General features: G+C 46.3%; 1 protein-coding gene across 4 annotated transcripts in view; it reads right to left on the bottom strand.

The window, feature by feature from the left end:
• The window catches only part of TIAM1 (TIAM Rac1 associated GEF 1), a 194,957-nt gene that overhangs the window by 152,919 nt on the left and 18,201 nt on the right, over positions 1-23,837 (bottom strand). For 2 of the 4 annotated variants that reach the window (XM_075101100.1, XM_075101108.1), the window contains exon 2: positions 4,625-4,964. The exons of 1 other annotated variant lie outside the window; for it this stretch is intronic. The gene's annotated coding sequence lies outside the window, so the exon portion shown is untranslated. Of the gene's footprint in view, positions 1-4,624; positions 4,965-23,837 lie in introns of those variants that run through there. One more of the 4 variants, XM_075101134.1, reaches the window with a different exon arrangement.

The following is a 23,837-nucleotide window of genomic DNA, read 5'->3' as shown; positions in this document are numbered from 1 at the left end:
ACCTAAGATCATAAGGAGAAAAACACATGTGCACATGCTCCTAAGAAACCAAACAGCTTTTCAAAACAGTATTTCTCTGACATACTCTTAAAGAAAGCTTTTTTACTTACACCATCATAACTGAAGAGCAGGATAAAGACTTCAACAAATTTATCAGTAAATATTCCAATTCTACATAGGTGAAAACATTGGCACAAAAGTAATCTAATAACTTCCTAAACTGATGTCACTACATATTACAAGATATATGCACATGTGATATTTGTATACAAGCATATACATGTATCACAACATATAGCTTTTTTTTTTTTTGTTAAACAACTTCAGGAGACAGTTTGATCATACAATGACCTACCTGTATAGAAAAGGCTAAAGGGGAAGATAATCTCTAATCTAAGTGAAATCCATCACAGTCAGGAGACCCATCCAATTGACAAAGATCAGACAGGAACCGAGGAGACCCAGCTTGTATTTATTGCAGCATTATTTCCTTCTAGGCAACCCCATTACATCTCCCCAACCCTCTACCACTCCTTCAGTCATCCTTACAGGCAGGCTGGCAGCTTATTTATAGAAAGGGCACACCTTCGCTACAGGTGTGAGCTTTTACCTGCATTAAGGTCCTGATCTCCTTCCAAAGGGCCCCAAAGACAGATAAGCTGGCTCCTCTTCTCTGCTTCCCACTGAAGGGAATATGGTTTAATAAATATTGGGAGGGAATCTGCCTGTAGCTTTCCTAGACTGTGTAAATGGTTAAAGTTTTCCTGGAGCAGCAAGAAGCTTGTGGGGAGGACACAGCTGCACAAATGCACGATTAGGGAAGAAGGATAGAAAGCACCAGGAGGTCCGAAATACTTTTTGTGTGATACATACAGAGGCTTACCCAGTCTCCCGACAAGTACTCTGGTTTTAAAAGGCACTTTAATCTGCCTTAGATCTATATAAACAAAGATTATAGAAACAATTGTATATAGCGGCCTGGGAAAGACGAACACTGGTATCATCTTTCACTTTGTAGCTTTATGTTGGAGAGGCAGGAGGAGAAGGAAAGAGGGAAGTAAAGTAACCACGCTCAGCATCGCAGCTCGACGTGAACAGGCCTGTTTCTTTTGTTACTTTGGGTCATCAGGATAATTAAATCCTTTCTAATAGCCACCGATCTGCGTCAGACAGCGCGTATAACTGCAAGCCAACTTCTCAAAGTTGCACAAAAGAGCTGCTACGTATTGCAAAATAGCCTCTATGCCTTGCTTGGCACTTTCAGGACGGATTCTGACGCCGCTACTTCAGCAGCGTCGTACCACACTGATCGGCTAGAGTGACGGACAGCCTCAGCCCATACCATCCACAGAGCCTCACACACAGAGGTCCGGTGCCATTTGAGGAGGAAGGTGGTACCCCAGTGTCTGAGGTACAGCCTGCCCCATGTTGCCCAGGGGACCCCATAGTGGACGACAGCTCGGATGCCGCACACGGTTTTGGAAGAGCAGCAGAGTGGATGGAAAGGTCAGTCTGAGCCGCTGCACTTCTGTTTCCACTCCTCCTCCCCCAACTGCAGGGTTCCTAAATTAACCTGGGTCTTTAGGCTTGTCAGCTTTTATTGCCATTCCTTAAAGAAAGCCCAGCTTTCACACTACAAACTACAGGGCTGAAGTCCCCAGACAAGTTTAGTAAGTGCTTTTTGCAATTTGCCCTTGCCCTTATTCATCCAAGTGTACTCCCTTAAGTGTCTCCTAAAAATCTAAGATAGGAAATGCACTTAGCGTCTTCCTTATTTTCCCCTCCCTGCAATGTTTTAATCAAAATGGGCCAGCCAGCTACATCCAGCAGACACGGGGCAGATGGGAACAGCACTGCTTTGTACAGATCGCACTCAACAAGTCACATCAGCAGGGTACAGCCTGAACCAATAACCACCCCCTCCCCAAATCCTGACCTCTGCTACTCGAACGTCTCTGTCTTGGGGATGCCAGAGGAAAATAAATCCCACTTCTGTGCAACAAGACATTGTTAAAGGGAAAATTCCTCTGTTCATTTTTTTTTTTTCCTAAATCCTGGACAAGGACATCTGTGTGTGTATGGCCCACAGCAGAAATAATACTACGCCTACCAAAATCTAACAGGAATTTACTGACCAGCTCTAACGTGCTGCAGGGTACAAGCCAAAGCCTAGAAATTTGCATTGGCTGTCCCGTGACAATGTAACACCTTTTCTATTTTAGTTTCACTTAAGTACAGGAGTGGGGAAAAAAATGGTAAAAACATGTTTAACAACTGGAAACTTTCTGTTAAACTAATCAGAGCACTATACTTTGGTAAGGGCACGCTATGGCTTCCTAGGATGCGGTAACCAACCAAACATAACCCACCATCAGCTCCTGGCAGGATCAGCTGCTCAGCTGCAACAGCACACATCTGTTAGCGCTGGCAATTTACAACTGGAAAGTATTAGGGAGAGCCGATTAATTGCTACAATATGAAATTTCCATGCCTTCATTTTACATTAGCGGCTTCGCAGTTAGCAAAAGCCCAAGGGAAAACCAGAAACGGGAGGGAGAGGGGTAGGAGAAAGCAGCCTCTCTCAGACATGTCCAGGGCCAGAAGCATCCTCAGAGGATGCTTCCTTTCCAGTAGGGCTTCAGCTTTCATCAGAAACAAACAAGGCCTCCATGCTTCCAGGCTATGCAGAAAACACTACTGCTGGGAGCTGACAGTAAAGTCCTCCAGCTCCCCCAGATAGCCCCAATGCCCCTCGCTGCCACAGGGGAGGCTGGCACGGCTGGTGCCCCTGCAGCATGTAGCACTGCAGAAGGACCACAGACAGACACAAGATGGATGGAGGCAACACCGTTGCCTTCATCTGGCTAGTGCTGGTTAAGCCACAACAACTATTCATCCTCCTTCCACACCTCCATCCTCTTCTTCCTCCTCATAAAGGGGGGGGATAAGAGTTATGTGGTGATTCCAAGGCTGCAAACCTCTCCCTTCATACCCCTCTCCCCACCCAGCCCCAGGTTCCACATGTAGGGACCAGATGCCTTAAAATGTGGAGACTGTCAGGAGTCACCGTTGCCTTACCAGAGTGCAGGAGCAGGCCCAAGCCCAAGCCCCTGAGCAGGCATGGGGGCCAGTGACAGCCATGGGAATATCCCAAATTCTCTGTCAGAAGACAAGCTCACCACCAGCCCAAGGCACAGCAACACACTGCATGGTGACACTGGTGTTGCAGGCTTCCTGCTGAGATGCTCAGGTCCAACCCGTCAGCACAGGGGCAATTTGCACCCACTGTTCAAGTGGGAAGTAGGAAACCCCACAGTGTCTTTCTCCCTGGATGGAGCAAAGCAAGGCGGCGCCTTTGTTGTCGCCTTGCCTGCATCCCTTCCTTTCCACTCTGCACGCAAGCAGCGGGCTTATTTCCAACACGCTTTGCAATATGAACTCAGACAAACAAAAGAACAAAAACTCTCACTCCCCTCCCTCTGGAGGAGAGGGGAAAATTCAGAGTTCGGTCTGCCACTCTGCTGCTAGCTGGCGCTGCCAGTGCCACACAGGCCGCCGAGCACCGGGTAATTTCACACGCCATATGTGCGGCAATCGGTAAGTGCTGAGAGCACAGGGCTGGAGGAGCAGCCGCTGCCTGCAAATCAGTGGCGCTACAGGGAGGGAGAAGCAGCGAAACTGCGTCCACAAGCAACCTGTCACATGCAGTCTTTCCAAGGTGACATAATGCCCCTGGACATGCTCCCAGTTCAACCTGAAAGGCACATGGACACAGGGCACACTTTGGCATCACCCAGCTGCACATGCAGCGCTGCTGGCAGTGATAAACCCAAAAGGGAGCACCCACGCCCACCACCGTGTGACCCACAGGCAGGGATCTGGGGGCCAGCATGCCACGCAGTGACAGGCAGGGTGAAGGCAGCAGGCCTATGGGCACTGCACACACGGCTGGTTGCGTGCCATGCACCCGCTGAGCCCAGTGGCTTTGCCCCGTCTCCCCAGCCTACAGCGGAACTCCTGGGGTCTCTGCCTCCGGCTGGGAGGCCCACCAGCACATTTCTGGTATTGCCACTGACAGGGACCCGCACGAGGCAGGAAAGCAGGGTGCAGGCAGAACAGCCCTTGGTAGGGGTCCATTCACACCCAGCACAAGAAATGAGCATCCTCTAGCCGGGCAGGAGAAACCCCCTCCTTGCAAGGAGCTCCACTGGTGGGAATACAGCGTTGCCAAGCTTCCGGCATCAAGTCCTTGAGGTCTACTTCTCACGTGAGGTTTTCCAAGTTTTGGAGGTTTGTTTTGGGCTTCTTGTTGTTGTTGTTTGGGGTTGGTTTTTTTTTCAACAACTGCTGAGTCCAGGTGACAAATTTTAAGCAAGACTCAAAGCCTCATAATTAAAGAGGCACAGAAATGTGGGGGCAGGACGATGACACACAACATGACAGATACCCACTCACTTGAAATGTAAAAACCTAAGAGGTAGAGAAGTACAGAATTTCTTGTTCCAGAAGTAGCAAAGCTTTATTATTTTTTCTTTCCTGAAAACACCTCAGTCATTGAAGAAAGAAAAAAAAAAGGAAAAACAAAAGTTTTAAAAACATGGTCTGACACATCATTTGTACTCACCTTGCGAAGATCTCTTATTTTGCAAAGGTCTAACAGCTTCGAGGTGAATACAGCAGCTCCAGAAAGAGAGTTCGACAGTACTATCTGCAGAGAGATACCTTGAAAGCAAAGGGTCTGAGTTTTTCTCTGAGCAGTCCCATTACCAGATATCAGCTTTCACCGTTCCTCCAGTTGGCTTCTCCTTAGGAGAAGGGTCTGGAGACAAGTCGTGGAGCAGCTCTAGGACGAACACGAGATGCCTCTCCGGCGAGCTGGGCTTCAGCAATCAGAGGTGCAGGGCTGACGCACCAAACGGCTGCGCCCCACGTTGAGCCTCGCCGTCAGATACCAGCACGCTGCCCTGCGCGAAGAGCAAACACAGAGCTGACAAGTGCAGCCTTCAGCTACGGTGCGGCATTTTACTTGTGTTTTATGTAACCATTTATGACTGTTATTCAATTATGAAGGAGAGCTTACCATGGAAACTGCAAGGAGGTGTTTTGTTTAAGATACAGAGCACACTTTTTAAAGTAAGAGCTGTTCATCTCTAATATGCAAACATCTGAACTGCATTCAAGGTTTCACATTTAGATGTGTTTCCCAGAAGATGGCCAGTCCTGCTTGGAGGCTATGCACTGCACGGCACACTTTAAGACAAAGAATTTTTAAATTTTTCCTCCCTAAAGCTAAAAAGCCAGATGAAACAAAGGAATGGATCCACTCCTTTATGCGGCCATTGTAGGGTTCGGCGGGAAATGCCATTTTCCGCTGAGGCCCCATGGGACTGTAGCGGCTTAGCAGGCTGCCAGCCTACGTCAGCCCCCCGAACTGCTGAGCCTCAGGGAGCGGTCCCAATCCTGTACAGCCCACAGTCAGTCAGTAAGTGACCTAGTAATCCAATTAGGCAGCAACACAGGCTGTCTAAAGAAATAAAACAAAAGGAAATGGGGAAGGTAAAAGTAGCAGGAAAGAAATTATGCCTAAAGCAAACCGTATCCTCATTATTCCCCTAATCTGCAGCTGCGAGTGGGAGCTGAGCTGGGTGCCCAGTGCCTGGGCGGGGGGGCAGGGTAACAATCTATGGAGAGCCCAGTTCCAATCCCAGCCTGGAACCCCCCCTTTTACCGCAAGAGCTGCTCGCTTGGTGTATGGAAGACCTGGCAGCAAAGAGACAGTCCTTTCTATCCAGCCTGGTAGGTAAAGCTTGGCACTATTTTTCCAACCTGTTCTAGCTATTTAAAGTGATCCTCTGGCTTTTGTTGCACCACATTCAGCCATTGCCAGGTACTCTGAGTGCGTTATCCAGAAAACCACATGGCTGCAAAGGGATGGGGGAGGGACATCAATATCACGCCTTCTGAATGCAGCTGGGTGGCAGGGACTGCTCCCACAAGCAGTCCCTCGAGGGGCCCACCCCCAGCTGTCCGACCCCAAAGAGTATCCCGTGCTTTTCGGAGGATGCCCCATGCCTAGAAGGAACATGAACAAGCACACGAGAAACCACCTGTTCAGCTTTAAGGGTCAGACCCCCTGGGAAAAGAAGGGAAACGCAATTTTGCAAAGCACTGTGAAAAACTCTAAAACTGGAAAAAGGGGATTTCTAGTTAAAACAAACGTTCAAACTGCCAGTGGTTTTCACACACCTAAGAAATGAGCACAGCCAAAGTTTTAAAATCACATTTTAAGCAACTTCCTAGCTGAGTGCCATCTTCCGCTGGGCCATAAGAAAATTACAACAACTCAAACAGATAGCAAGAAATTGCTGCCACCAATGGATTTGTTCATGGGTGTGAAAGCTCAAAAGCACAAAAACTATCACATCAGCTTCCATGCTGGAGGCCCAAACACGGGCGTTATCTGGGGTTTGGGAAAACAACAAAACTAAAGAAAAAAACCACCTTATAAATGCCATTGCTCTGGAAAATCAGCATTTTTAATAGGAAAGTAAACATAAGGCTTGTTTTATATGATGATAACTATCAGCATGTCAGGTTTTTTTATAGTTTCTCCATTATCATAACAAAACTGTTCTGAGCATCCTGGTTGAACTGCAGGAGTTAAAAATGCATAACATCCCGACTTCTTAGAGATAATTTTTGCAACCAAGAGACGAGGACACACTTCTACCACTGATTTCTTTTATGAATAACTGTAACAGCACTTAAAGTTTGTAGAGAGATCCAGTTATTTTACCAAGATGAGCCTGCAATCCAAGATGAAAGTTTGAAAGCAAGATAGGTTAAGGAGCTGGGCATCCATCTCTGCCTTAGAAAAATCCTTCTCTTGAATATTATCATAAAGGACTTGCTTGTGCTCTGTATTCTGTGACATGGCACTGTATGGGGTCATGTACCAATGAAACGATGCTTCTTGGTAGCCATTCGCCATGTTACCAAAACCTTGGCTGAGCGTGGCCAGGCCCTGTTTGAGATGGAGCGACTCCTGCACCAGTCCAGCTCCTACGCCAGGGGCTTCTCTGGACCTGAGAAGACCCAGGGACAGCTGAGTTGCCCTCCCCAGCCAAGACCAGACATGGAGCAGCTGAAGCCCATGCCTGCCCAGCCACACACAGGTTCTTCCACTCCAAAGGTGCCCCAGCACAGGGTACAGCCCCCAGGGGCTCCTCTGTGTCCCAGCACAAGGGGCTGCCCAGCAGCAGCAGAGGCAGCACCAGCCTCCCACACAGCAGGGAGCATGGGCCCCAGCACAGAGGGCAGCCCCAAAACGTGCTCCCACACATCCCCCACTGTGGGCAGCCGCAGGCAGAGAGGGATGGGGAGCCTGGGACGCAAGCAAGCAAATCTCAAATGCTGTGGGTTCACCCGAGCTGCCGGGCAGCATTCATGCCATCAGCTATGCGGGTCTAGGGAGCGACCAGTTTTGCAGCAAACAAAATATTTTTCTACCCTCTCCACAGACGGTTAGCAGCACAAGCCTGAAACGTCAAAAACCAACCCTTAATTACCGAAGTCAGCACTTAATGACTCCAATTATATTTCCACTGATTTCTGAAAATTGGATTCTCCACTACACTTGCTGTGTTTAAATTAGTTCCTTACCTCATTCACGGTAATTATACTTTGACAAACCAAATTAAAATACAGTTGAGATTTCTAAAATCCTACTTTAAAATAGTGGCAATTTAAGAACAAAAAATTTCTTAAGCTTACTGCCATCCACATTTTTCATCACCCTCCCTCTAGGGCACAGGAATGCAAACAGTTAAAAGATGAAAAAGATGCAAAGGACAGTATTTTGTTCAAATACCACAGAAACAGTGTTTTAGCAGTAAGAAACAGTGTTTTGGTTCTGTGATAGAAACTCACTTTCTTATCCTCCCATATCACAGAAATTAGCTTCTCCTTCTATCGTATAAACCAAAAAAAAGTTACTCTTCTCAGGCTCACCATCACCAGTACCACAGAGGACTCCAGCAATGAGGAAATTCAGATGTGCATTTTTTGGGAGGGAATACATTTCTCCCTTACAATTAACAGCTCGCTCTATCTAACCTGCGTGCTAAGATGCCAGTATCTAGACCTACCATCAAAACATGCCTATGGGATAAGCATGGCTTCTACAGGACACAGCTACACCCATCAGGGGGATGCTTACCCTTTACTAGGGAATAATTTTCAAGTTCCTGCTCATAATTAGTATTAGAAATGGAAAAGGACAAAACAGTAGGCAGCATATTTGCAAGAAACTAAGCACCAATGGAAAGAATCCATAAACACACAGTATTTTAGGGAAAGCCTCTACACATATTTGCTTCGTATGATAGAGAGAGAGCAGTGATTTCTCCAAAGAGGATGCCCCTCCATACATTCTTCTCCCAAAAGAGGAAGGGAAAGCCACTAACAACCCCTAATCCCTTTGCCAATCTCGAAGCTCAAACATCCGAAGCACATACCTTTACGCTACAGCAGCCTGGCAATAGCCACAGGAGCCGTCAAGTATCCACAGTAACTATGGCAAAGCCAAGATGCCCATGCCGGCACTGCAGGCGGCATTGCAGCCCCAGCAATACAGTCACAGGAGTGTGGCTCAGCACCTGGACAAATTAATCCCAATCCCTGCAGGACCACAGCCGTTTTGGGAAGTCAGCTACCAGGCACCACACCTCCAAGGACAAGCAGGCATTATACTGAGCAACAAAGCCAGCCCCAAAGTTAACTGACGGTAAATTAAAAAAAAGGTTTCAGGTTTCTGAGGGATCACAACTGCCCCAAAGGAGCAATGACAAGCAGTCTGAAACAGTTTGGACCAATGTGGCATGCCATCCTCTAGCTCCTTATGGCAAAGGGGTGAGGCTTCACAAAGCCCCTACAGCTCACTACAACTAGAGAAAAATACAAAGCAAACCACCTGCATGTGTTCAATGTGTTCGGTGTTAATTCAAAAGGCAAGGGTATGCAGATTTACAGGGTCACATCTTCACGTCGGTATAAGGGTGTAATATGCTGCTGTCACAGCTACTGCGTGCAATAATACCTTTTCATTATGTTTGTTTCTGCTATATTTTTATTCTCATCTTTCAGCAGCAGCATTACTCAGCAGCAGTTGTTGGACTTTATGTTCACATATGGTTTAAAGAGGTGGCTGTTTAATGTTCCCTATATGTAAATAACTACGTGCTGTTTCAGTCCCTACTGTGCAAGTGAAGGAATGATTAGATTATAAATCTCAAATACAGAAATATGTCAAGTTGGTTTTCATCTACAAGTCTATTAGAAAATGTAATGCAGAGTAAGATCTATCTTCCCCTTTACCTACAAATTCCCAGTGCTTTTAATGAGCACGTAAAGCAAGCAGCAACAGGCAAAATTAGCCCAAAAAGCAGGACTCCAGGTGAGCAGCCAGTAGCCCAGGTGCAGTCCTCTGACAGGCATCCCTCTCCCTGGAGGCTGGCAGGGCTTTCACCACTGCCAGGCAAAGCCAAATCAGACACGATGAGACCGAGGGGGACCACGTGCTGAGGATGCCTGGGGAGCCCCCATGGCTGCCTCCCATGGCACGGCAGAGAGCAGGGAGCAACAGGGCACAACAGACCTGGGCCTGGGGAAAGGCCACGTGGGATAACACAGCAACTCCTGCCACCACCCATGCTGGTGCCCCGCGTGAGCAGAAGTCGCCACAGGGAGACGGCTTCACCACCAGCAAGAAGTGACCACAGGACACCACCTGCAAACAGCAGCACAGCACGGGAGGAACCGGCAGGGGAAAACACCTGTGTTTTAAATGATTCTGCTTTTGCTCTATTGGTGGCATAACCCTAGTGCTGCTACTAGAAATGAATACACATTTTTCAATGTAATTTGTCATCTTTTTAATATGGCTGACAGCATTAATTTCAAATCAAAGCTCCCACGCCAAGCACATTAAAACCATTTGTTTTTTTCAAAAGTGAATGCCATGAGAGCCAGAAGCAATGTTAACATAACCACTAACATTTCCAGCTTGTTCGGTATCAGAAACCAGCACATAGAATTATCTTTTGAATTTTTCAAGGTGGAGAAACGCTCTTTAAGTAAATAAAAAGGAGATACATAATTCATTGTTCAGCCAGCCTCCCTTCCTTGCTGAGCCACAACAGACTGCTCTTGCTCCCTGCCACAGCCAGCCCTGACACTTCGAGGCCTTTCAGCGTAAGGGAAGAAAGGCAAAAAGCTCACGCCAGCTATCGAGCAAGCATCCTATAGCCACAGGTGAACGGACAGCAAACCTTTCATCACAAGCACCCCCAGGCAATGCCGCTGCGCCACAGAGTACTCCCCTAACAAAAAAACGGGCCAGTACTGCAGAAGATGGAAAGCCTTAATAAACTATGATGTACCACTGAAAGCAAGCAGGAACCATGGAAGGCAGCATCAGCCTCTGATTTCTTTCCAATAAAGAGGGAGTTTGTTGGGTTAAAACTCCCATCTCATCCTAGGAGGCTGAGCACACAACTGGCTGCCGGGCACAGGCATGGGGCAGCAAGCAGTGGTCACTGCCAACTCAATCCAGCAGCAAAGACTGCCCGACAGTATTGGTACTGCCACAAACAGGCGCAAGCACTCTCCATGCAGCCACCTGCCTCAGGGTAGGTGGGTGTAGAAATCAATCTCTGACGGCAAACAAACAAGCAAAACCAGGAGAACCCTCAGAAGGCAGAAACTAAGACACTAATCCAGAAGCCAGGAAGGAAGGAAAGATCTTTGGCCTGTGGAAGCAGACAGTAGGTAGCCTGAAACTGGATATTAATTCAATTTATACAAATGTAGTCCAAGCTATCAAGTTTGGGCATAGTCTTTCTGTAGTTAGGAGACATTGGAGTGACTGCAAGAGCTACGGGATTCAAAAGATGCTCCAAATCAACGCTGCAGAACAAGCATGGGAGGAACCCCAAAGCTGCTCAGGTTTGCCATCTTCCACCCCCATCCCACCCCCACGCTCTCTCAGTATACTAATCAGGAATCCTTGCCCAAATACAGTCCCAGTGACTGATTTCTGCTGACCCAAAGTTATCCTGCAGCTCTAACATCAGATGATGGATCTCATTTCCTACCCTAGCGGCCTCCGTTGTGTGGCATTGCTCTGCACATTAATGATCCTTAATGACAGCTAAAAGCATCTGCAAAATCTCAAGCATGGATTTTACCACTTAATCTGAAGCAATAAAGAGCCAACGATGGTAAAGTAGATTAAATGATCAAAACCAAGAAAGGACAGCATTCATTAAGGCATCCTCTTACTCTTGTGGAAAGGGGCATTAAGATGATTTTTGTCCAGGACCAGTGGTGGCAAGTGAGTAAGGTGATGAGTAATATTAGCCTGAAAGGGATCTTTTAAAAATAAATATGTATTTTTTTAAGTTGGCAGGAAATCAGCCTATTCAGTGAAAGCAGAGGGTGGGGAAGAAGGTCAAGGGAGTGAGGGAAAAGAGCTGCCCACTCACCCGTGACATTGTCAGCTTCAAACAGTGATGGAAGATTAGTCCTTAGGAATATAAATCACCTCCAGTCAGGGCTCCTGGAATTCAGCGCTTCCCGTGACTGCTGAAGAGGCACTGTCAGCTGATCCTTATTTCTCAAGTTTGTGATGATGACTGGGGTGGGATAAGACTGAAAGGAAGGGTTAATTAAACAAAGAAGCAAATAGGCAAGAGCCTTTAGAAATTGATTAGACAATGAAAGTAAGTGACTTGGCAAAACAACCTTGATTTCACTGCCAGAGTTATAAAAACATCTAAGAGATGGAGTGCTGTTTTAATGATTGATATTGTCACTGTATGTTCCTGCAGAAATGATAAGTACTGGGACTTTTATTGGGGTAAATGAAATCACAACCGAGCCACCTCCTTTCTCTACTCTGTGAAAGGAGAAAAAGCTGCCAAGGATCTTTTCATCCAGAAACCAAAGAACGACCAAGGACTTAGGAAAACGATCATGTTGCCAAAACAAGGCTCGGGAAAATGTATTCATCAAGTTCATGTGGCATTTGTTGTTTCCTTGCTTGGAGGAACAGTGCATCAGCATTCAGGTAGGTGACCAAAACCAAAAACCCACCTTCCTTCTCCATTTCTGCTCTGTAGCTAGACTGTGCATTTTCCACTCTCCCATGCAGATATATTTCTGTTTGTTTGGGAAGTCATACGGCCAAGGGAAGGCCCAGAGCCTGGGGGGGGCGCGGAGACATGACAAAATAAAAATAAAATATATATGTAAAACATAGATCATGCCTATGTTACTCATCCAATGGTTATTTAATGCTTTTCTGTAATATAACGGTAAAGAAAAGAGGCTTCAGTCCAACTTTGTAACACCGAAGTCTTGAATCATCATGTTCACGAGGTCAGAACAACAACTGGTATAAATTTACTTACCACCACCATAAATCCCAGCATTGTAATGCTGAAATATTCCAGCCGTCAGAGCAGCGATGTTGCAGACTGCCCTGCATTTTTAACCCCGATTGTACATAATTGTTAATCACTGACCCATTCTCCGGCAGCCCTCAGCGGGAATGGGTTGCTAAGCGACCCATTTTTGCTCCAGATACTTTTTAAAGCTAGTTTAGAAATGGCTAAAAGTCAACAAAGTGGGTATTGAGACTATTGCGGACAGATACACGGCGGAGGTGCAAGTGTAGGAAGCGAGACTAACCCGCACCTCTCTCAAAAGCATAACAACATTCAGCACCGCTTTGCTTCATACGAAAGCCCCTTAAAGAAGTCCTGCTGCAGCACCGACACAGCTCGCCCACCTCCTGACCTGCAATATTAATTGCCTCCTGCTTCTGAACAAACTCCCGTGCAATTGCCAGCATGAGAAGACAGAGATGAGGCGTCACCAGACCTCCATGCTCGCCCCACCGGGGAGTCGCACCAGTGTCTGGGAGGCTTAAGAGCTACAACCAAGCGCGGCTGTGAGCAGACACCCCACCGTGCCCACACACCAGCCCCGCAGGAGTGGTGAGCCCAAACACCCGCAGCTCAAACAGAGCCCATGGGTGACAGGCGACATCCTCCAGACTAGTGCTTGCAATCACCTGCGCTGAACAAGAACAGCCTTCAGAAAAACACACAGGGTTTCATTAGGGAAAACCATGCTGTTCTTTGAAAACGAATGGGAACATATATAATTACTCTCCCAGCCAGGAGTGCAGGGACTCTCTGTAGACCAATGATTAGAAATAATCAGGTAGAAGTAATCAAGTAGAGGGTAGAAATTGTCCAGTGTACATTTCTGCATCCATGCCGCCCTGCAGCCTTCCCTTCCCAGCTCGCCCGTCAGCAGGCACGCTGGCACCCATGCCCTGCCAGCACCCAGCTGTGGGCCCAATGAGTGACGCATCAGGCAGCCAAATTATTTCTGCTGCACCCTTCAACAGGCTGGGGCTCTCACACCCATGGGGCTGTGGCGCTCCTCGGGATTTGCAGAGAGGGACCTCTAACTCCAGGACTTTTTTTCCTTCTGGCAGACTAGGTTGGGTGGGACATGGATGGCACAGGGAGGGCTGTGAATGCTGCCCTATCTCTAGTTCTTCCTCCCTTTTTTCTTTTTCAAAAAAATATCCTGAAAAAGAGGAGCAACACTTAATGTGTTATGCCATCTCAGAGAAACATGTCCTTCTCATCCTGGTATTTTACGCATGTATCACCATCTCATTAATAACCACTATGGTACGTCATTATATAGTTACAGACACTTGATTTTTGTCCTGTAGAAACCAATGGTTAAGATCCTACAGATATTTAAACAGAAGCAAGACTGAGCAACCACATTAATTGTTAAGAACAAAGTAGAAAAATTGCAGGATTCAGGAGGAACATGCAGACAGCAAAGCTCTGAAGTTCTATTTTTTTTCTGCCCCTCCCCCCCCATTTTTTTAAAATAACCTACTAGTGTAGGTTATAGCAGTAAATATACTTATTAGGGTGACTAGTGTAAAATAGACCTTCATAACCAGGTTCCCAAAGCAGCTGAGCGTGTCAGTAAGAGAGACTGTGGCTATATGCCAGAGTGGATACTCAAGTAGCTGAACGTGTCTTGTTTTCAGAACAGGCTAGGTATCAGTTCAATACATTTATGCAAACATGCAGGTTTGCCATTTTTCTATTTAAACTTCAAGAAAACTTTAAGAACAGCCTAGCCCAACAGGTACTGGGGTAAATACACAAAAAAGCAGTAAAGGTTTCCAGCTTGTGCCTCTCTTACCATCAGGTATCTTCACCAAAAGAGGCCCGGGATACAAAACCAATGTTTTAGGAGTAACAAAGATAGGTTAAAGAACAATGGAAGCTCTACTTTGTAAAGAGGGAGAGAAGGATTTGGGAAACCAGATGATTGCCAGGGACAACACGTACTAAACACGGGGAGAGGTATGAGGATCAAGAGGTCAGAGCAAAACAGAGAGGGACCCTGAGCAGAGCACCCACCCAACAGAGGTGATGGGCATCTCCTGGTGAGGCTCTGGCCAGACACACAACAGGGCAAGGGGACAGAAACAGGGCTCCCCATCACTGAGTCTTCCCCCGACCAGCATATCCCCTCCCGCCAGGTGGGCCAGGGCAACAGGGAGACTGATGGGGAAGCCCCATGACTTGGCCCCATCTTCACCATAGGCGAGTTTTCACACCATTGTGCACCCACTGAAGCCTACAGGCCGGGATGTGCAGTACCTCAGCCTATGCCACTGCATTCACCTACACACTCTGCAAACACCTAGCATTTGTTTAACTTAGCATTTCTTTCACAAGGCTGTAAAACAGAGGCTATGAAATTATTAGCTTGGAAAATAAATTATTAAGCATGAAGAAATCATACAAAACCAGGGGGCCCCATGAGTAATTTGACCCCTTCTGTTTAGACTATTTTTTGACAGTTTGTTATAAAGGACTTAAAACCTTAACCCAGCATGCCTTTGCTCCTGCTTTTGGGGTCCGAGTGAGCTGTTTATCGCACTTGGTGATGCTAAAGCAAGTTATGAAGCATAAAGCTTTGTCACTGCCTTGTCAGTCACTCCAAGCAACATGATACCATCACCTCCAACTGACCCCTGGAAGTTAAGTATTGTTTCATGAAAAAATACTGAAGCTTGTTGATGGCAATCTGCCCTCCAGACACAGACCTTGCGCAACACCCGACCTGCATCCAAAGCCAAGGCATCACCCAGCGGGACTGCTAACTGGAGATAAATACCCACGGCGCATGGGAAGGTGACGAGCCAGAAACACAAAACCAGTGACTTTGGGAAGGCTGCTGGGATTAAACAATAATGTTTCCACCAGTTCTGCAGAGGAAGAGCTAGAGACAACCCAGGGTAGGAAACTTTGCCAAATAAAACTGCTAGGAGCTGGATTGCTCCCTGTTCACTTTTGCAAGCAAAGCTTCTAGGAAAAGAAGACAAACCCCTTTCGGTCCTAGAATTGGCTGGAGTACTAGGCCTGGACTCAGCTCTGCACCCTGCCTGTCCCCAAGAATAAAAAGGCGGGGAGAGCACAAGGACAGTGCAGTATGTGTGTGCATGCAGGCATCAAACAGGCACTGCTGCTCGGGAGCCAGGAGACAGACGGCAGAAGTAATTTTAGGCCCACTGGCCTCTGCAGAATGATAACAAAAGAAAAAAGGAACAATAAGGAGCTCTAAAGGCAAAACACTTCTTGGAGGAAGAGAGCTCTTCGAGTAGCACCTGACAAATGTTGCAGCTGTGAAATGATTGATGCCCACAGGCATCCAGCAACCAGCCTCGTGTCAAAAGCAGAGGTGACTGCTGAGATCGGTAGAAGTTTTGCCTGTACGGAGACCTGAGGACCAAGCCTAAAAGTTTCAATTAACTCCATAATCCCTAAAGAAAGAAGAAGAAAAAAAAAAAAAGGGGGGGGGGTGGGAAGGCACAAAGAGACAAGCAGAGCCAATCTGCACAGTGCTCTACTCCATTGGACAGGAAGCAAATCCTACCATGCCTAAAATATGACAATATGCACTTGGAACCAAACTCCTACTTCATCAGACCTATTAAAACCAACCATCAAGGGAAGCCTCAACCTACTCAACATAAGCAACCACCAGGCGACTGAGTCTGCCAGAGGGCTTGGGGCAGCACAAGTAGCAGGCAGGAGCACCCAAAAGAGAGTGGAAAATGAAGAGCGCGCAAGACCACTTCCATAGCGTGGCAGAGATGGAGATGCACACTAGTCTAGGTGTCTTGGGCCAGACAAAGTCCACGCTCTTGCCAGAGATGACAACTCCTTCTTCCATATATACCCACATGCTGGGCCCTGCCTTCTGCACTCCTGGATGCTCCTGCGCCCACACAACTCAGGGTGTGCAGGGTAGGGTGACTGGTGAAAATCAACCCTACCAAGAGTGGGTTCAAGCGGACTGGCTCCCTGAACACCTCACCACATGGTTGCTAGCATTTTCCTTGTCCTCTTCCTAGTGCCAGCGTCCCCAGGATGCCACAGGATGGAAATCCTCCTCCTTCTCCCATCCCACATCACAGGGATGCACATGAGGCAGAACAGGGCAGAGCTAGCTGAATCCCTTCTGGCAAAGCAGCCTCGCATTTCCAGACAGCCATTAATCTGTCACCCTTCAGCTCTAAAATTCATACAAATGATTTTATTCAAAATTAATTAAGGTCTCTAAATGTGGAAATTAAATTACCATTTACAGTGTAAAAGGAGATACCACAAAAAAACCTAGATAGCAGCAACAGCTCCTCTGCATGAATCAGAAGGGTGTGTGGGGGTGGGTGCTATCTGGCAATAGCTTTAGGTCATAATACAGATCTCAGCATCTTTGAAAAGCCACTCGGGCCCAGTCACAAGAGACCTTTTTGTCTGAGGTGCCAAATTAATCGCAAAACTCAGGTGCCCCTCAACTCTGCTCCCAGTAATCCCCTCTACTCTTGCATTAGGAGCACATTTGCAGGACAGCTAAAAACCCAGCATTTCTTTTATCACTTGACTCCTCTGCAGGAAAACAAGCTGTCTGAAGCACAAAAGAGCTGCTCCTCGTCATATGTATTTAGACTCACCTTTCCATTCAAATCAGGCTGCAGCAAAAGAGAGAACATACAGGGAAACAGATGGCCCTGCACTGAACACAAGGCGTAATTCACCTGAGGGGCTGAGAGTCAGGGAGGGAGATGGGATGAGCAAGCTGCAGATCAACGCCACCGTTGAATTCAGCCTTCTATTTACAGCAGAGCCCTGTTGTAAATACTGTAACACATACTACAGCCACAAACATTTTCTCATTAACTCAGAAGGGAAAGATTCTGGAAAGTTTTTTTTTGCTTCTTGTTTCAATGGCAAAGCAGCATCTGAATCAGCGATGGGGACGATGACAACAATTTGAAAGGCAACTTCTTTCCATCCCCGATAGCCCACCGACGCAGGTAGTATCAGATTCCATTACGAGAGCAAAAGGATCTTTTTCCCTTACATTCAGCTACCGGTTTGCCCAGTTGCAAAGGGCAAATTTAGGCTGAGACTATGGTAGGAAGATGGTCTGTATGCAGTTACTCCAAGAGACCAGGAAACAGACGTGTCCCAAGACATCAGCACACTCAGCCAGGCAGCCCAGATTGCAGAAAGGGTAATAGCCATGTTGAAATTAAGCAAAGAAGAAAAGGTTAATATACGTGACCTTTCTGATTCTGCGCAGCCAAAAATAATGATGCATAAACTACAGGGAAGTTTTAGGGCTAGATTTCCACCCCTCACCCTGCCCTGAGAACCCTTATGTCTCGCTGAAGTCAGTGGGGGCTGAGTTGATGCCTGTGCTAACAGTATGCACAACTTTTCCTTACAGAGGAAACAGGGGGAGGGTCCTCACAGTACCCCACAGGAGCCTTTCAGGATCAGTCCTTCATCTGGCAAGACAAAAACCACCAAGCCAAGTAACAGCACAGGCATGTTTGCTGCTGAAAAAGCAGGCTCTGAAAAGATCAAGAACATGGATATCAGGAACAAGAAGAACTGCTCCGTCTGGTCTCTCTTCCTTGTGCGCCCATCTCCCTGAACCCGCTGTCTCTGTGAATCCAACCAACTGGTAAGTCCCCTTCTGCTGCTGACGCAGGAAGGATGTGAAACCTCAATTACGGTTCCATGTCTTGCAGGCTGTCGCAATTCATGCCTTTAGCTCCTTAGGACCCTCAGGTCAATTCCTGATGGGTAGCTGCTCCATAAACACAGTTCAGAGGCTATCGCTTCCAAAATGCCTACAGACACACATGCAGAGGTACATAATTGAGCACCAAAACAAATGCAACTGTTGGGGAACTGTCAGTTTTTAAAACCTGCAGTTTGTTTCTTGCAACATATCCATTAGATATTATGAAAACATAGTTACTCTTTCCATTTCAGTTCAGGCTATTCCACATTGCATCTGATGGCTTAAGTCCTGCAGAGGCCAAGGCATGTGCTTGGCTTTACATATTTATGTATGGTGTATATTTACACACCATGAGCATAAGACTTAAGCAGACGCCCAAATCTCAGCAGGACTGCAGCTGGTATTACAGTGCCATACCCAAAGGAGCTTATCTCTGTCTCCAATATTATGTGGCTCTAGCGAGCTTGGTGACCACAGTGAGACTGAATGAAGCTCTTGGTTTTCAGTAGGAATGAACTACGTAATTTTACACAAGAGACAGCTCAAACTGATGCCAGCATCAAGAGGCTATAAAATGAGGAGACGAGTGTGAAAACTGAACAACTGAGGTGTACCTCAAAAGGCATACTGCATATAAACATCACTGCAACACTGAGGAAAGTGAAAAGCCCCTCCAAAGGCAGCTCTATTAATATTTGTAGCCATACTTCCTCTTGAAGACCCCAAGGGTTTCAGCCACATCCCAGGTGCCCACATTGCACTAACACAGACCCCACCCTGTCTCCAGAGAGCCGACATAGGCAAATGCTGTCCCTGGCCCCTAGCCATGCAGGCCAATCCCCACAGCAGCAGGGCCAGGGCATGCCTCTCAAGCAGTCCTCTTGCAAAGACTGCCTTAGCTCCTTCCTTATCTTCTTCCTCAGCCAGCAGCACCACACCAGCCTGCTGGCTGCGGCACCTACCTGCCCAGGGTACCTGCCCACTCCCAGGAGGCAGTGGGGAAGAAAGGAGATGTTTCCACACTCCCTTGCCAACACAGCTCTTTCTGCAAAACACTGTTTTGTGATGCCTGGTTCAAATCAGACCTCACTCCTGCAAAACACATCCTCACCTCCCATTCCCAGTGTGCAAACCTAACAATCTAATGGGACTAGTTACAAACACAGCCACGCGTAGGCCTGCCATAAAGACCTCAGAGCTGCCATGGCACAGCATAAGCCTTTGAGATGTGCAAGTAGTAAATGACATGCAGAACACCTGGATTTTGTTTGTACGTTTGTTGTTTCATTTAATACCAGATAATCCCAACCACATGGGCTCCCATTTGCTCCAAGACCCACTGAGCTCCATGTTCAGTCTGAACACAGCAATAGCGCTGCCATCCTATTTTCTGCCGCAAGCTTTGGGTCAGGTCCTCCAGAAGGAAGGGGGCAGCAGCAGAGCTGCCTGCCTTCCAACCTGGAGAGCCGAAACCTGAGACAGTCCACCACTTCCAAGCAGCACATACGCAAACTGCTCGAGCATGGTAGACAGGAGAGAAAATAAAAAAAAAAGGCAATTTTTTCATCAGTACCGCTTTTGTTAGCGACAGGACCCAAAGCAACAAAAACACCTTCTGCAAACCACCCTCACCAAACTAAGAGCACATAACACATCGTAAATACCACTTTTCAGCTGGGAATCAAGTGCTTTTCTTCCTAATGAGCCTTTCCAAACCAGAGCAGACAATGACCACAAAACAAAGAATAATATTGGAAATCGTCAATTAGGTATAGTATATAAAAAATCTTCAAAGAAGAAAAAGAACTTCAACAAAGACACTACTTATTTTTACCCAGCTATAGACTGTACTTATTTAAGGGAAAACATTTTGCTGGAAAACATGTTTGTTTTAATTATATAACTCTGACTTCACAAACAACCAAATCCAAGCTATGGAAAATGTCGTACCTAGGTTTTTCAAAAGACAAGAACCAAGCCAAAGAGAAGAATATGCTACAGTAATTAATGTTTCTTTGCAATCTAAAAGGTATATACCATTTGGTTTTCCCCATGGGAAATAAACACTGTTGCAAAGTGATATAAAACACTGTCCCAGAGTAAAATCCACCTCTGCCCTGCCCTCATCACTCCCTGGAAAAAATCTGTGCGTGCACATGAACAGAAAGAAGTGGGTAACCTCACAAAGGCAAAGACGCTGCTCCTGCTCCCCTTGCCAGGCCCTGTACCACCTCTCTCCAGGATCACCCACGAGGGGCCACGCTGCCCTCGCTCCCCATGGGAGTGCTACCTGCCATCCTGCATGCCGGGGCACCCTGAGGGGCAGCTGGGGGCAGCAGCAATGATGTGGCCCATCCAGCCCATGCTGCCCATCATGGAGGTACCCAGGGCTGCCTTGGATGGCTTTCGGACACCCGGCGGAGGTCCGCTGCCCATTCCCATGGGGACCAGCAGCAAAGCCAACACAGCTGCTCGTGGAGTGGCAGTGGGCAACCAAAGGTCATGCCAACGCACAAGGAAAAGACGACTGGAAATCACCATTACCTCCAGTGCAGAAAACTGTCTTCAAGTATAAAAACTTTTTATTTCAGCTCCATTTCTACGTAGTTGAAGCATCCCAAACTGCCCGAGGTTATCAGCACAAACATCAAATGTACAGAGCCGTATTAAACACGTTAGCAGCTGGCCCAGTCAGATCTCTAAAAGCAATACCAGTTCTGGTTGAGTAAGTTGCTAACCGGACTACAAGCACCAGGATCCAAGGGAATTGGATGCAAAGGAAAAGAGAAAAATGAGATAGATATATGGATAGTTAAGGAGAAAGCTCACCAGGCAATTAAAAAGAAAAGAATAATATAAAACTTCTTCACATCAGAAGAGAAATCATCATCCAAGCTATTCTGCTCCATTAATTTTTTAGCAGTGCTACCCATTCAAGTCAAATATCAGACAGAAAATTTGTACTTTTAGTCTTTTGAAGCAAACCTTCTTCCATAAAAAGGAGAACCGACCTGATGCAATTCATTTACAGTGGAAAAGAAAGGGATTCCCTCTCACACACAGCAAATTCAGTGGCAAAACTCTATAAATATTGCAGACTGGTTTCAGTAATACATCTGATTTGAAAGGAGCTCAGAAGGCAAGGCTTAAAACAAGCTACTAAAGTCAAATACTTTTGCAGTAACGTGTTCAGAGGTAGAGTTTGGGGGGTTTTTACTTTTTTTTCTCTCCAGTTTGTGACACTTATATCAAAAGCTTGTTCTAAAACCCCGAAAGGGGAAAACACCAATAGGGGCCCTGTTTGAGCTGCATTAGGAGATTTTTGGACCCCTCCATCAGGCAGCAGTCCCAGCCACAGAGCCAGGCTGCTACCCCAGGGAAGAAGCCAAAAGCTTCTGCTGTCAGCAAGATGCTCACATGAGCCCTATTGCTTTAAGACTTAGGGGTTAGTACCGATCTCCTCTCTCATAGTACAGGAATTTAATAGTTAGAAGGACAACCTTCTCTTTAGCCCAACAAAGATTTGACAGGAAGCACAGCCCAAATTCCCCCAGCACCTAAATAATTTCTAAAGGGAATTCCCACAGCTAATGAAGGCAGAGCAATAGCAATTCTGTAAAGCCACAAGAGAGATGTAAAACAGAGCAACAACCCGTCTGGACCCAATATGTCCTGCTATTTCTGCAAAAACTACTTCTATAAAGGAAAAGGGAAAAAAGCAAACTGCTGCTTGAAATATTCCTTGGAGGTTATACAAGGGATGTTTAAAAAAATAAAAATCTACTAATTCTTTGCTAAAAGGAAACATCCTGAATGATGATCCTAGGAAGGAAAAAAAACCACCTAATTGCATACAATTTACTTAAGACTGCTGTGATGAATGCACACAGTCTTCAGGCAGGGTTTCCCTTGGACTTCCGAGTGTTCAACTCTTCTGCTCTTAATACTGAATAAAATAAATAAAATTGAATACTGTATGCATGAGTAACTTCTGACTTAAAATATTTATGAAATACTATTATCATTACCCCCAAGGTGGGTCACCCGCAATGCAAAGACATTCAGATCCACAGCACAAGCAGCAAGGACTAGTAAGAATGAGCATCAGAAATGTTCTTGGCTACCTGGATCACTCATAACTGCTGGCAGGTCTCAAAGCTACCAGGCTTAAAAGAAGGGTTCAAACAGCCACAACAGGTTGGTTTGACTGCACACTTCAGAGAGAAGTCTGCTCCCAAACATTACCTCGTATTAAAGCATCCACACAAGTTAGATCAACACAATTAAAACAATCCAGAACAATCCTATTACAGCTAGGCTGGCTAGTTTCTCACACAGACAAGCTTAAATTCATACTTAATTAGCTGTTTTAAGAAAGCTCAGTAGTCTCTTTCCAAGACCAGCTATCCAGAACTGAAGGGACCACCAGCTGTGTTTTCAAAAGACAGCAGGGATAAGAACCAAAAAAACCCAAAAACATTTCCTTCTGTTAGAAGAGGCCCTACCAAGACCACAGGGCACACCGGCTCTCGTCTGCACCAAACTCCCTGGACAGCCACACGGCAGTGCAAACCCCCATGAGCTGCAGGCAAGGCAAGTGGCTGCCTTTAGTCTCCTGTGCCCTTGCTGGGGCTGGCTGCAACACCTGGAGCAGCAGCCACATTCCAGGTACCCCTAGAAGTTTCACTCACCATGGCAGATAACAAAAGTATCCAGTAAAGCAGCTGACTCCCTTATCCTCGTTATACAGTATGACAGCAATCTTGCACCCCCTGTCAGGGTGTCGTTACCTAGTACCACAAGCAGGGAAACTGAACCATGGGGCAGCAACATCTTGTGATCCTCACAACCTCATGGCTAGACTTTGATTTATTTTATTTATTAGTGTTTTCTTTATGAGACAGGGGCTATTCTATGTGAAACGCTTAAGCACACCAGGCCTTCGGGTCACTAGCCTGACACCACTTTAACGCAAATAAATACTGAGAGCATGCCAGGTTATACTCACCTCCAAAAAAACAACTAAAGAGACTACTTGAACAAAAGTAGCAGCAGGTTTACTTTAGGCATCTGGAATGGAAGCAGGTATTACAACCCAAGTACAAAGAGAGCCATAAGTGCCAGCAGGACTCGGATAACGAGACAGGGAGTTTAAAACAGGCCCAAGCATGAGAACAAACCTCTGAGGAATCTGAAGGGAGAAACCCAGGGTCTGACAACCACTTTGACATCATTGCAGCTTTAACTATATAGATGGATGGACGGTGTTTAAATTCTCTTGAGGATTTCTACAAGTTTTATCTTACACTGTAAAAAGATGTTACACAAAATGACTCTACTTTGCTTTTGAATGTTTTCTTTGCAACAAAGGCTACAGATACTTCAGTCTCCTTTCTGGCAATGCTGCACACTTTCAGGCCCTGAAATTCAGAATGTGTTTAAGTTGAATGAGAATGGGAAATTCAACATTTTAATCTCAGCTAGGAGATAGAGTATTTCAAAGACAGAAAAGACTGGCAGGGGTTAACAAAAGACAAATTGATTCAATCTCTTCAAAAGCATAGAAGGGTAGAAATTATCTTCTTCCACCAAGCACTACAGAAGCAATTTTAAAGGAAAGCACCCAC

This window comes from Phalacrocorax aristotelis, chromosome 1 (genome assembly GCF_949628215.1).
Source record: "Phalacrocorax aristotelis chromosome 1, bGulAri2.1, whole genome shotgun sequence".
In the NCBI taxonomy this organism is placed as follows: Eukaryota; Metazoa; Chordata; class Aves; order Suliformes; family Phalacrocoracidae; genus Phalacrocorax; species Phalacrocorax aristotelis.
Note: the sequence above shows the minus strand (reverse complement) of the source record. Positions and strands in the feature narration are given on the sequence as shown.